We start from the raw sequence: 14,774 nt of genomic DNA on the forward strand, positions 1-14,774 counted from the left end.
GTTTATCACTGTAACGTGTGCTCCCACCGCTAAGAATATATCCAATCCACTCCAGAGCTTTTCCTGCAGGTTGTCTGATCCAATTTGTTTCATAGCTTGTAACTGAATATGAAACTTTACAGTTGATGGTCAGACTCTGACCTGGACGAACCGTCATAGAACCAGGCTGAGTCAGTTCATAACTGTGAACATCTGTAGATCAACATAATGATTAGATTTTTACAGACATTGGACATTAAAATATTGTAACTTTAGTTTAAATATAAGGTATCAAGTAAAATCTATTGATTAGAGAATAACGTACAGGATACAGAAACCCACAGGATCAGTAGAGCTGTAGAGAACATGGTTGGTGTTGAAGTTGGATCTGTGGGATCTTCTCTCAGTTCTCCAGAGTTTAAGAGAGAGAGAGAGTTTCTCCTTCTTAATAGAAAGAGCTTGAGGTGGGAGGGGGATGTCTGGGGGATGTATTTGCTTATCTAATGACTCGAGTGAGGTAAACATATTTAAAACATTCAGTAGAGAACAGTAGTTTAACTAATTACATGTTAGAAACCAAGTCTCTGCCTCTTTTCAACAAATACAAGCAAAAACGCTGAATAATAAACATTGTACAGTATACTGTCTGCAGTATCTGCTCAATATGTTGCTTAAATCCTGACTAGAAATTTGAAGGCTCAAGTTTGAACCACTAACTGGTTAGCCCCAAACATGTTAGTTAATTGAAGTTTGTTGTTTTTGATGCATAAATAGTAAGTGTGTGACTTTGGTTGGGTTGATAAAAGTTATGATTAGTTTCCTCAAACATATTTACCACCCTGTTATTTTGTTTTAGCAAGAAACATTATTTTAACCCAAAGATGGTTCCAAAACTCATGAGACATTTACAACGCATGTTTAAAAGCAAGTCATCTAATTCATTTGAGTAGCAGGAATGAGTTTTTAGCATAGAATTAGTAAAAACATGAAAAATAGCTAATAGCATGAGGACACTGAGCACATTCTAGTAATTTTTTTTTTTTTTTTTTTACCAAAATTATATTTTAAAAATAACAAATAAGATCTAAGAATTAATTTAGGCAACAGGAATGAGTGTTGAGATTGACCTCCTCAGTCATCAATAAATTACAATAAGATCAAATATACAGAAAAACAAATGAGGGAACTTAATTTTGGTCTTCATGATCTTCAGAAGAAACAACAGATGTAACATTCTGTTGTAGATGGGACTTTTAGAATGATTTTTTTGACGGGTTCATGTTTTACAATAACAGTAATGAGTGAAACCCAGGGACACAACTAAAATGTGTATTTTAACTTAAATGTTATGGATTTATTATAATTATATATATATATTTTTTTTTTATGGCAGAGATTGAATTTGGACTCACACAACAATGCAAGAATATATATCTCTGAAGGATTTTAATAATTCTATTTCGTGGTAAAGTTTATAGTTAGAGAGTGGGGACAGGTAACAAATGCCATTTTTTCAGTGTTCAACGTAGTTTTTATAATGTTTTATTTACATTACTTACTTTTGCCATTAGGTCAATGTACAAGAAACTATGCTCAGTAATAAAATGTATTTTGAAGTTGTTTTGTGCGCACATTTATACATGTGATTTCCTGGGGACTGAAATGGCACCCATTCAGAGGAATATGACTGACAAGATCCGAGTCTAACTTAGCGTAGCTTTTAACAGTGTAACACGAACATTATTACCATGTCTTTGCAGGTACTGTCACTGTCCCCACAATGTCCTCTCAGTTCACAACCTGATTGTAGCAGGATACATTGGTTAGCTTTTAGCCTAGCACCCTCATTAACCTAACACTCATCCTGCATCCCCACAAGTCCTGCTATTCCCACACAGATACTGGGGCAGGTCAGCATTTTTCCCTTCTCGGATTGGACTATCAGTGTTGAATGTAACATTAATCAATTGTTAATCAAATTAAGTCTGACGCCTGAACAAAGGGCAGTTGACACCTCTTGCTGAGGTGAAGAATCTTTTAAATGCTGGATCTGAAATGTATCTTTTTGATATGAAATGTGAATGTGTTTGTGTTTAGTATCATTTTAATGGTCTCAGTGTGAGAAGTACAATGGCCTCAGTGAAGGAATGTTAAATATAACCTGAATGGAACATTTCTGAACTTTGGGAGAGACACTCCCCTTCCTGCTCCTGATGGGTTTAGGATTGTCCTGTGATGATCTTGGTCATGATGGTCGAAGGTATCCAAATGTAAATAGTGCCAAATTCCAATTTACATGTAAATACAAAGTGTATTGTTCTGGTTGGATATTTTAGGAAAGTACAAGTTGGTACTTTGTACTTTTAACTTTGTTGACAGTTTATTTTCACCTAAATTGTCGTATGAAACAATATTCCTAAAAAAAATCCAAAAGACCATGTCAAACAAGATAACAGTTAAGAATATTGCATTTTATATTTGAAATAGAATACTGCATCATATATTTGAAATAGTGGTTACATTATTTGAGAGCATGATATGTCTTCTAGTTACGGACAAACTTTGGCTACATGCAGAGCATGGGAGTTCTCATCCTACCAGACAAACCAGACAAAAAAGACTATGTTCTTGTACTTTCCTAAAATATCCAACCAGAACAATACATCACAAACTTACATGTAAATTGGAATTTAGCACTATTAACATTTGAATACCTTCGACCATCACGACCATTGATCATCACAGGGCAATCCTAAACCCATCAGGAGCAGGAAGGGGAGTGTCTCTTCAGAGTGGAGACATTTCTCCCAAAGTTCAGAAATGTTACATTTAGGTTATCTTTAACATTCCTTTACTGAGACCATTAAAATGATAATAAACACAAACACATTCACATTTCAGGTCCAGCATTTAAAAGATTCTTCACCCCAGTAGATGTCTTCAAGCAAGAGGCGTCAACTGCCCTTTAGTCAGGCTTCAGACTTAATTTCATTAACAATTGATTGATGCTCATTTAACACAATGTCCAAGGTAAAGAGTGGAGATGTGCAAATACAATTTTGGTTCCCCATTGAATACCCTTACAAGGGGGCCCCCTACTGCAATATATATGAATTTCAGGGATCTTGAGATGATGTGTGTGTGAATTAGTTGTTGGAATTAGTTGATTAACAGGCTGATTATGTGAGGTGTTGCTGAATATATCTTTAAAGTACTTCTAACAGTTCAGGTTTTTTGAGTAAAGGGTGCCACCTACTGCAGTATAGATGAATTTCAGTGATCTTGAGATAAATATGAAGTGTGAAAAAATCAACCTGTTTAAAAATGAGATGAGTTAAGGTGTATGCATTAGGGATGTATATTGGTAGGAATGCAATTATATACAATAAAACACTTCAGCTATTTCAGCTAAACCCAACTAATTACACACAAATTACATCATCATACCAAGAAATGAGTTGAATGTTAAAGTCATAACATTATATAGAACATAGAGTAAGCTCAGCTGCACTGATCATATAGGATCATTTTGTAGTTCAATAATTACAGACTGTAGTTCTATATCTGTTTCTCTGTATAATTTATTATCCTCCTCATCTCACCCCGTTCTTCAATGTTCTGAACCCCACATGATAGAAAATCACTACAGAGCAGCTATTATTATTATTTATTTTTTTTGAGTGGTGGGTCATTATTCTCAGCAGTGCAGAGACTCTGACATGGTGGTTTTGTGCTGATATAAAGGAATCAGATACAGCAGTGCTGAAAATTCCACCTACCAGAAAGACCTACCCTACCTACCTATCCAGGAGCATAGGCGTAGGAACCGGGGGGGATGGGTGGGACATGTCCCACCCAATATTAGAAATAGGTGGATTTGTCCCCCCCAAAAATGAAATCAGTTCGCTCACATCAGCCGTAATATTAATGAGGAGACAGACCGGACCAATCGGAGGAGGAGAGTCAGTTTGCTGTTGGGGAAGCCCCGCCCCCTCGCTGTGAGATTTAGCAGCGGGATCGGGCTGCAGCCGCTTCAGCTGATTTAAAACAGATCTGGATATACGGAGATTTTTCTAACAGAAAGGTAACGATAGGCTAACCACATAAACTGTGATGATATGTTTCTGATAACTGGTTAAAAATACACGTCTCTGAATCAAAACACACAGTTTAAACCCACTGTGATTAATAAACTGCAGCTGTGTTAGTGAGTTAGTTTAACTTAAATTAATTAGATAGGGAGTCAGGGTTAAAGAAAAATATATATATATTAGTAATGTTCAACTTGACCTGTACCTGATCAGCTAATCACTATTTCATTTTCAAACTGTTTATTAATTTAGGTTTGCAGGACTTAGTGTGAGCTATAATGAACGGAAATGAATTTAACTAACTAGTTAACTAGAAGCTGCATGTAGTGGATAGCCAGGATTTAGTACAGTACTTTATGTTTGTAGTTTAAAGCAGTTTCTTAACCCTGATCACTGCCCTAAATCTGTGTTTTCCACCTGATCCACCTGATCAGCTAATAAACAGTCATTTACTGAGTTTACCTGTTAAAATCCTTTAGCCCCCTATGGAGCCTAAATTAATCATGTAAATCCAGCAGTGTATTAGACACATCATACCACCACTTTATTAAATGCCTTTAAAGCAGAGGAAGCTCAAGAACATGCAGAAATGTGTTAATATGCAGTAGAATATGTAAGAACAGGGTTGAGAAATACTGCTGTAACGTGACTTCTGTTCATTTGTATTTCACAGTAAGACCACATGTCCTGACGTTTATAAAAATCTCTATGCAACGTAAAGTTACATTCTTTTACATAAAAGGACACCATCTTAAGAAGAGCTCTCAGTAGAAAAAAAAATAAAAGTGCAGGAGAAAATTTAAATATATGACAGAATTGACATGCCAATACATAATAATAATAATAATAACCAAATCTGTTATATTATTTTAAATATTAGGTGATAACTGATAATTTTTGTTATATGTATATAATTCAGACATTGCATGCATATTTTTTTCTAACAACAGTAACTGTAACGTGGAGTAACATGTTTAGGTTGTAAAATCACCTTATAATAATAATTTACTTTTAATTTAAAGTAATTTCCACAAATGTTGTTCTAGGAAACGATAGGGTGGGCTTGGGTTCATATTGGCAAATTTGTCCCCCCCAATATCAAGCCCGCTCCTACGCGCTTGTCCAGGAGTGTCCTGTGGTCATCACCCATCAGAATGTAGTTCTGTATCTGTTTCTCTGTATACTATATTATCCTCCTCATTTCACCCTGTTCTTTAATACTCAGGACCTCACAGGAGAGAAAATCACTACAGAGCAGCTATTGTTATTATTATGCGGGTGGTGGGTCTTTATTATTATCAGCACTGCAGGGACTCTGACATGGTGGTTTTGTGCTGATATAAAGGAATCAGATACAGCAGTGTTGCTGGAGTTTTTAAACACCTCACTAGTGTCACTGATGGACTGAGAAAATTCCACCAACCAGAAATACCTACCTACCTCTCCAGGAGCGTCATGTGGTCATCATCCATCATTTGATAGTATAATTAAATATAAGGTCCTGTTTTAGTTGTATTTGGCTGAAAGGATTGTTTTAATAGTCAATGTGTTTCTAAAGAGACACACGATCCCTGCATTGTTCCTGTTCTGTGATTCTCTCTGTGTGTAAATACAGTATTTCTGTGCACATTGTAGGTTTAGACTTTTTTTTCTCCTTTAATTATAAAAACCTTCATTTAAAAGCTAAAGAGAAAACTACATGTGTTGTCTTTAACTAGTATTTAAATTAGTTTGATGATCTGAAACATTTAAGAGTAAAAAACATGCAGAAAATAAGAAATCACCGAGGTAAACACTTTTCACACCCCTGTATATGTATTTATTATAGATAATACACTAAATGTAACAATATATGTGGTTAATTTCTTGTTTCTAATAACACCACATACTGTTTTTTTGCAGTTCTATTTGTTATTTGTGTGTATAATATTAATCTGGTCTTTCTTATGTTCATACTTAGTCATACTTAGAAATTTCATTTCAAGTTAATATTCTTTTAGGTTTAAATTCTTTTTATGTTTATTATCTTGACTAAATACAACAGACAAAAGACACCCATGGGTGCTGAATAGAGTCTTCATCCAGGGCACTATACAAGCTAAACTGTATATTAAGTATTTTAATGACAATGAATAATAATGGCAATCAATAGTTATAAAAAAATAAAATATTTATTGCCTGAAATTGAAGCATTTACAGGAATGCTTATTGTTAAAAATAATGTTACTTTTCTTTTACAACATATCAGTGTAAAATTATGAACTGATTATCCAGTTTCATTAGTTGGAGATCAGAATCCAAAGCTTCTGGGTTTTTGTATGATGGGTGCATTAGTGTGTATCACTGTGTGTATCTTGCGCAGTAATACACAGCTGTATCTTCAGTCTGCAGATTCTGTCCTTGTAATGTTATTGTGTTAGTTCCAGTGTCTCTGGAGATGCTGAACTTGTTTTTAAGTTTATCACTGTAAGCTGTGCTCCCACTCCAGCCGATGTATCCAATCCACTCCAGAGCTTTTCCTGCAGGTTGTCTGATCCAGCCTGTAGCATAGTCAGTAAGTGAATATGAAACTTTACAGTTGATGGTCAGACTCTGACCTGGACGAACCATCATAGAACCAGGCTGAGTCAGTTCTTCACAGTGAACATCTGTAGATCAACATCGTGATTAAATACATTAAAACATTGTAACTTTAGTTTAAATATAAGCACAAGGTATTAAATAAAATCTATTGATTAATGAATAACGTACAGGATACAGAAACCCACAGGATCAGTAGAGCTGTAGAGAACATGGTTGGTGTTGAAGTTGGATCTGTGGGATCTTCTCTCAGTTCTCCAGAGCTTAAGAGAGAGAGTTTCTCCTTCTTAATAGAAAGAGCTTGAGGTGGGAGGGGGATGTCTGGGGGATGTATTTGCTTATCTAATGACTCGTGTGAGGTAAACATATTTAAAACATTCAGTAGAGAACAGTAGTTTAACTACATACATGTTAGAAACCAAGTCTCTGCCTCTTTTCAGCAAATACAAGCAAAAACGCTGAATAATAAACATTGTAGAATATACTGTCTGCAGTATCTGCTCAAAATGTTGCTCAAAACCTGACTAGAAATTTAAAGGCTCAAGTTTGAACCACTAAATTGTTAGCCCCAAACATGTTAGTTAATTGAAGTTTGTTGTTTTTGATGCATAAATATTAAGTGTGTGACTTTGTTTGGGTGGATAAAAATTATGATTAGTTTCCTTAAACATATTTACCACCCTGTTATTTTGTTTTAGCAAGAAACACAGTAAATTTTCTTTTTTTAGTGGACATGTGGAAAAACATAGCTCTGCTCAGATTGTAGTTGGTCCATTCCACCAAATAGGTGGCGTTTGCTTGTTGTAACTCTTACAAATTAAACATACTTTAAAAAAAAAAAAGAATTTAATCTCTGAATCTAATAACACACGTATTTAACTATTAAAAACATGTATTGGTCAATCTCAGGCAGCTTGACTATTTTTTTTTACATTATTTTAAGCCAAAGATGGTTCCAAAACTCATGAGAAATTTAAAAGCATTTTTAAAAGCAAGTCAACTAATTCATTTGATTTCCTCTCAAGAAAGTCTTTATTTTAAAGAAATGGTCGACTGCATGTTCAAATAATTAATATTTATGACAAAATAATCACTTCTCTTAATGGCACTCATTCCTGTTATTTATGTTTTGAGTAACAGGAATGAAAGTAGCAGGAATGAGTTTTTAGCATAGAATTAGTAAAAACATGAAAAATAGCTAATAGCATGAGGACACTAAGCACATTCTAGTGATTTTTTTTTTTACCAAAATTATATTTTAAAAATAACAAATAAGATCTAAGAATTAATTTAGGCAACAGGAATGAGTGTTGAGATTGACCTCCTCAGTCATCAATAAATTACAATAAGATCAAATATACAGAAAAACAAATGAGGGAACTTAATTTTGGTCTTCATGATCTTCAGAAGAAACAACTGATGTAACTTTCTGTTGTAGATGGGACTTTTAGAATGATTTTTTGATGGGTTCATGTTTTACAATAACAGTAATGAGTGAAAGCCAGGGACACAACTAAAATGTGTATTTTAACTTAAATGTTATGGATTTATAATAAATAAATAAATATGTATATATATATATATATATATATATATATATATATATATATATATATATATATATATATATATATATCTATATATATATATATATATATATATATCTATATATATATATATATATATATATATTTTTTTTTTTAAAGCAGAGATTAAATTTGGAGTCACACAACAATGCGAAAATATATATCTCTGGAGGATTTTAATAATTCTATTCCGTGGTAAAGTTTATAGTTAGAGAGTGGGGACAGATAACAAATGCTATTTTTTCAGTGTTCAAAGTAGTTTTTATAATGTTTTTATTTACATATCTTACTTTTGCCATTAGATCAATGTACAAGAAACTATGCTCAGTAATAAAATGTATTTTGAAGTTATTTTGTGTGCACATTTATACATGTCATTTCCTGGGGATCCGAGTCTAGCTTAGCGTAGCTTTTAACAGTCTTTGCAGGTACTGTTACTGTTCCCACAGTGTCCTCTCAGTGTCTTCTCATCCTGAGGAGACTGTTGTTAGATGCATTGGTTAGCTTTGAGCCTAGCACCCTCACTAGCCTAACACTCACCCTGCTTTCCCACAAGTCCTGTTATTCCCACACAGATACTGGGGCTGGTCATCAATTTTTCCTTCTCGGATTGGACTATCAGTGTTGAATGTAGCATTAATCAATTGTTAATCAAATTAAGTCTGACGCCTGGCCAAAGGGCAGTTGACACCACTTGCTTAAAGGCGTCAACGGATGTGAAGAATCTTTTAAATGCTGGGACTGAAATGTATCTTGTTAATATGAGATGTGAATGTGTTTGTGTTTAGTCTTATTTTAATGGTCTCAGTGGAATGTTAAAGATAACCTTTCATACATGTAATTTCCTGGGGACTGAAATGGCACCCATTCAGAGGAATATGCCTTACAAGAACGTAGCCTAGCGTAGCTTATAGGTACTGTTACTGTCCTCACAGTGTGTGGTTATTTACCTGAGGAGATTGTTGCTGTATGCGTTGGTTAGCTTTTAGCCTAGCAGCCTGACTAGCCTAACACTCACCCTGCTTCCCCACAAGGTGCTCACTAGTCCTGTTATTCCTAAACTGATACTGGGGCTGGTCAGCAATTTTCCCTTCTCGGATTGGACGATCAGCTTTTAATGTAGCATTAATCAATTGTTAATCAAATTAACAGTTAACAGTTGACACCTCTTGCTTGAAGGCATCTACTGAGGTGAAGAATCTTTTTAAATGCTGGATCTGAAATATATCTTGTTCATATGAAATGTGAATGTGTTTGTGTTTAGTATCATTTTAATGGTCTCAGTGTGAGAAGTACAATAAAAAAAGTCTCAGTAAAGGAATGTTAAAGATAACCTGAATGGAACATTTCTGAACTTTGGGAGAAATGTCTCCACTCTGGAGAGAAACTCCTCTTCCTGCTCCTGATGGGTTTAGGATTGCCCTGTGATGATCATGGTCATGATGGTCGAAGGTATTCAAATGTAAATAGTGCCAAATTCCAATTTACATGTAAATACAAAGTGTATTGTTCTGGTTGGATATTTTAGGAAAACACAAGGTGGTAGTTTGTCTGTACTTTTAACTCAGTTGACTGTTTATTTTCACCTAAATTGTCGTATGAAACAAAATTCCTAAACAATCCACAAGACCATGTCAAACAAGATAACAGTTAAGAATATTGCATGTTATATTTGAAATAGAATATTGCGTGATATATTTGAAATAGTGGTTACATTATTTGAGAGCATGGTATGTCTCCTGGTTACGGACAAACTTTGGCTTTTGGGAGTTCTCATCCTACCAGACAAACTAGACAAAAAAGACTATGTCCTTGTAATTTCCTTAAATATCCAATCAGAACAATACACTTTGTATTTACATGTAAATTGAAATTTGGCACTATTTAGATTTGGATACCTTCGACCATCACGACCATTGATCATCACAGGGCAATCCTAAACCCATCAGGAGCAGGAAGGGGAGTGTCTCTTCAGAGTGGAGACATTTCTCCCAAAGTTCAGAAATGTTCCATTTAGGTTATCTTTAACATTCCTTTATTGAGACCATTAAAATGATACTAAACACAAACACATTCACATTTCAGATCCAGCATTTAAAAAGACTCTTCACCTCAGTAGACGTCTTCAAGCAAGAGGTGTCAACTGCCCTTTAGTCAGGCTTCAGACTTAATTTCATTAACAATTGATTGATGCTCATTTAACACAATGTCCAAGGTGAAGAGCAGAGATGTGCAAAGACAATTATGGTTCCCCATTAAATACCCTTACAGGGGTGCCCCCTACTGCAATATATATGAATTTCAAGGATCTTGAGATGATGTGTGTGTGAAACAGTAGTTGTTACAAATCTATAATCCTCTCAATTTGCTCTCTATTAACAGAAGGAATAGTTGATTAACAGGCTGATTATGTGAGGTGTTGCTGCATATCTCTTTAAAGTACTTCTAACAGTTTGGGTTTTTTGAGTAAAGGGTGCCCCCTACTGCAGTATAGATGAATTTCAGTGATCTTGTGACAAATCTTCAAACAGGTGCAGCCTCTGTCACTGTCAATGATAATAGTAAGCTTTTGTAATTTGAGTTGGTCTGAATTGTTTTTTAACCTTTTTTTTTTTTAAAAAAGAGATGGGCTAAGGTGTATGCACTACGACTGTATATTGATAAGAATCCAATTATATACAATAAAACACTGGTAAATTGTGATACTGTAAGCAAGGTAGCGGAAAAAAAACTTGTTTGCTATTTTAGCTAAACCAGAGACTGTAAAAAAGATGGACGCCGTGTCGCCGTTCCTATTCGTTCACTAAAAATGAAGCCAAAATCTTGAATTACCATTCAGATTTTTTTTGATGAGTAATGATTTAATTTTTTACCAGTCAGACACCAGTCTTTTTTTATAAAGACATATTCAAACAGTTGGACGTTTGGGCCCCCTTTTTTAGTGTCAGTCGAGCCATAAACCATGCACCACACAGCTTAAAAAGCCTTTTAATAGTTCTTTTAATTTATCATGGGTTTGTTTTGGGCACAATGTGCAATAAACCAATCAGCATGTCACTTGCCATTTAAGAGACAGGTGTGCTCTGACTTTGGATTGGTAGATTGCTATTTTAAGTGTGCACTGCTTCTGCACTTCTCAGCAGAGGAAACTGACCTGTCTTACAGGGTTAAAATCAGTCAGTGGTGCACTTGTGTTTAATGTTGCTAAGATTGTATTACTCCAGAAATGTACCTGATCAGACCTCACCTCCAGACCACTATGCCCATCAGCAATGGTACATATTGATAATATATTTCCTACGGTGGATTAGTGGCAGAAAAGCTCAGAAAAGCTTACGAATCGTATATGAAGAATTATATTAGTCTATGCACCACAGCACACTTGATAATGTAAATAAATTATCCAATTTTAATGTCAATTGCACTACCAATAACACATCTAAAATAATGTATTTGTTGGTTTGAATGCTGTCTCTGGGTTTTTGTATGATGGGTGCATTAGTGTGTATCACTGTGAGCCTTTTGCACAGTAATACACAGCTGTATCTTCAGTCTGCAGATTCTGTCCTTGTAATGTTATTGTTTTAGTTCCAGTGTCTCTGGAGATGCTGAACTTGTTTTTCAGTTTATCACTGTAACGTGTGTCACCATCACTATAGATATAACCAATCCACTCCAGAGCTTTTCCTGCAGGTTGTCTGATCCAACCTGTTCCATAGTCAGTAATAGAATATGAAACCTTACAGTTGATGGTCAGACTCTGACCTGGACGAACCATCATAGAACCAGGCTGAGTCAGTTCATAACTGTGAACATCTGTAGATCAAAATAGTGATTAGATACATTAAAATATTGTAACTTTAGTTTAAATATAAGGTATCAAGTAAAATCTATTGATTAATGAATAACATACAGGATACAGAAACCCACAGGATCAGTAGAGCTGTAGAGAACATGGTTTGGGTTGGAGTCGGATCTGTGGGATCTTCTCTCAGTTCTCCAGAGCTTAAGAGAGAGAGAGTTTCTCCTTCTTAATAGAAAGAGCTTGAGGGGGGAGGGGGATGTCTGGGGGATGTATTTGCTTATCTAATGACTCGTGTGAGGTAAACATATTTAAAACATTCAGTAGAGAACAGTAGTTTAACTAATTACATGTTAGAAACCAAGTCTCTGCTTCTTTTCAGCAAATACAAGCAACAAAACTGAGCAATAAACATTGTAGAATATACTGTCTGCAGTATCTGCTCAAAATGTTGCTCAAATCCTGACTAGAAATTTAAAGGATCATGTTTGAACCACTAAATTGTTAGCCCCAAACATGTTAGTTAATTGAAGTTAGTTGTCTTTTAAGCTAAAATAGTAAGTGTGTGACTTTGGTTGGGTTGATAAAAGTTATAATTAATTTCCTCAAACCTTTTTATCACCCTGTTATTTAGTTTTTATTGTGGACATGTGGAAAAACATAGCTCTGCTCAGATTGTAGTTTTACTCACCCTGCTTCCCCCCAAGTCCTGTTATTCCCACACAGATACTGGGGCTGGTCATCAATTTTAAGCCTCATTAGCCTCACTTTCGTTTTGGGTTTATAGTAAACAGGCTAACTGTCAGCTAACTGTACGTGAAATGTAAGTGCATTAAAATGATGTGTCAACAACCTGAGAGTGAACACCTGAACACAGATACAGAGAAATCATTAATAAAGCACATTAAATATGGTTCATTCACATCTAGTGCATTCATATGATTCTTCATTGAAAGTAATTCACGCTCAAATGCTGCAATCAGCAGCAGCAGCAGTTGAAAGAAGAGCTGAGGATCATGATGTATTGTTACAAATCTAAATTCTTTTCTATTTACTCTACAATTATAGAAGGAATATTTGCATAACAGACTGATGTTGTAAGATATTGCTGAATAGATCACAGGAGCACATACAGTTTAATTTGATTTTTTGAGTAAAGGGTGCCCTCTGCTGCAATATAGATGAATTTCAGTAATCTTGAGATAAAAATGAAGTCTCCAAACAGGTCCTCTGTCACTGATAATAGTAAGCTTTTGTAATTTGAGTTGGTTAAAATTATTTTAGCCTGTCTAAAAATAAGAGATGAGTTAATTATATAGAACATACAGTAACATTATGACCTCCTTCCTATTTATTATCTTTTTTTCAGCTGCATTAATCATATAGGATCACTTTGTAGTTCTATACGTTTCTCTGAATTCTTTATTATTCACCTCATTTCACCCTGTTCTTTAATACTCAGGACCTCAAAGCACAGAAAACCACCACAGAGCAGCTATTGTTATTATTATTATTATTATTATTATTATTATTATTATTTGGGTGGTGGGTCATTATTCTCAGCAGTGATGCTGCTGAGAAAAGTCCACTCTTTAGAAATACCTATTCACGAGCATCCTGTGGGCATTGTTTGATAGTATAAGCATAAGGTACTATTTTAGTTGTATTTTGCTCTGGAAAGCTCTGGAAAAAATAAGAGACCACTTAAAAATGATGAGTTTCATTGATTTTACCAAATTTACTAAATTGAAAATATAATCAATAGAAATAATAGAAATTTATTTGAAATTTATTTGAAGGATGGATGATCACAAGCCATCAAACCAAACTGAACTGCTTGAATGTTTTGCACCAGGAGTGGAATAAAGTTATCCAAAATCAGTGTGTAAGACTGGTGGTGGATGCCAAGACACATAAAAAACTGTGATTAAAAAACATTTATTTTTGCATTTATTTGAGGTCTGAAAGCTCTTCTTTTTTGTTAATTCAGCCATTTCTGCTAGTAAATGCTCTAAATAACAATATTTTTATTTGGAATTTGGGAGAAATGTTGTCCATAGTTTATAGCATAAAACAACAATGTTCATTTTACTCAAACATAAACCTATAAATATTTAAGTCAGTCTCTGGGTTTTTGTATGATGGGTGCATTAGTGTGTATCACTGTGTGTATCTTGCGCAGTAATACACAGCTGTATCTTCAGTCTGCAGATTCTGTCCTTGTAATGTTATTGTTTTAGTTCCAGTGTTTCTGGAGATGCTGAACTTGTTTTTCAGTTTATCATTGTAAGATATGTCAGCAGCGTAATTAATATAACCAATCCACTCCAGAGCTTTTCCTGCAGGTTGTCTGATCCAGGCTGTATCTTCACTTGTAATGGAATATAAAACTTTACAGTTGATGTTCAGACTCTGACCTGGTTGAACCGTCATGGAACCAGGCTGAGTCAGTACTTCACTGTGAACATCTGTAGATCATAAATAGTGATTAGAAACATCAAAATATTGTAACTTTAGTTTAAATATAAGGTATCAAGTAAAATCTATTGATTAGAGAATAACGTACAGGATACAGAAACCCACAGGATCAGTAGAGCTGTAGAGAACATGGTTGGTGTTGGAGTTGGATCTGTGGGATCTTCTCTCAGTTCTCCAGAGCTTAAGAGAGACATCTGGGGGATGTATTTGCTTATCTAATGTCTTGAGTGAGGTAAACATATTTAAAACATTCAGTAG

The 14,774-nt window shown here is 34.8% G+C and overlaps 1 long non-coding RNA gene across 1 annotated transcript; it reads right to left on the reverse strand.

Moving 5' to 3' along the window:
- Nucleotides 1–67: 67 nt before the first annotated feature.
- LOC125784371 (uncharacterized) lies at nucleotides 68–14,692 on the reverse strand. Its single transcript, XR_007427150.1, has 3 exons — nucleotides 14,605–14,692; nucleotides 12,002–12,052; nucleotides 68–141 (listed from the first exon to the last, which is right to left on the reverse strand). It is a non-coding gene; the product is annotated as an uncharacterized LOC125784371 (long non-coding RNA).
- Between the last annotated feature and the right edge of the window lie 82 nt (nucleotides 14,693–14,774).

This window comes from Astyanax mexicanus, chromosome 19 (assembly GCF_023375975.1).
Source record: "Astyanax mexicanus isolate ESR-SI-001 chromosome 19, AstMex3_surface, whole genome shotgun sequence".
Taxonomy (NCBI): domain Eukaryota; kingdom Metazoa; phylum Chordata; class Actinopteri; order Characiformes; family Acestrorhamphidae; genus Astyanax; species Astyanax mexicanus.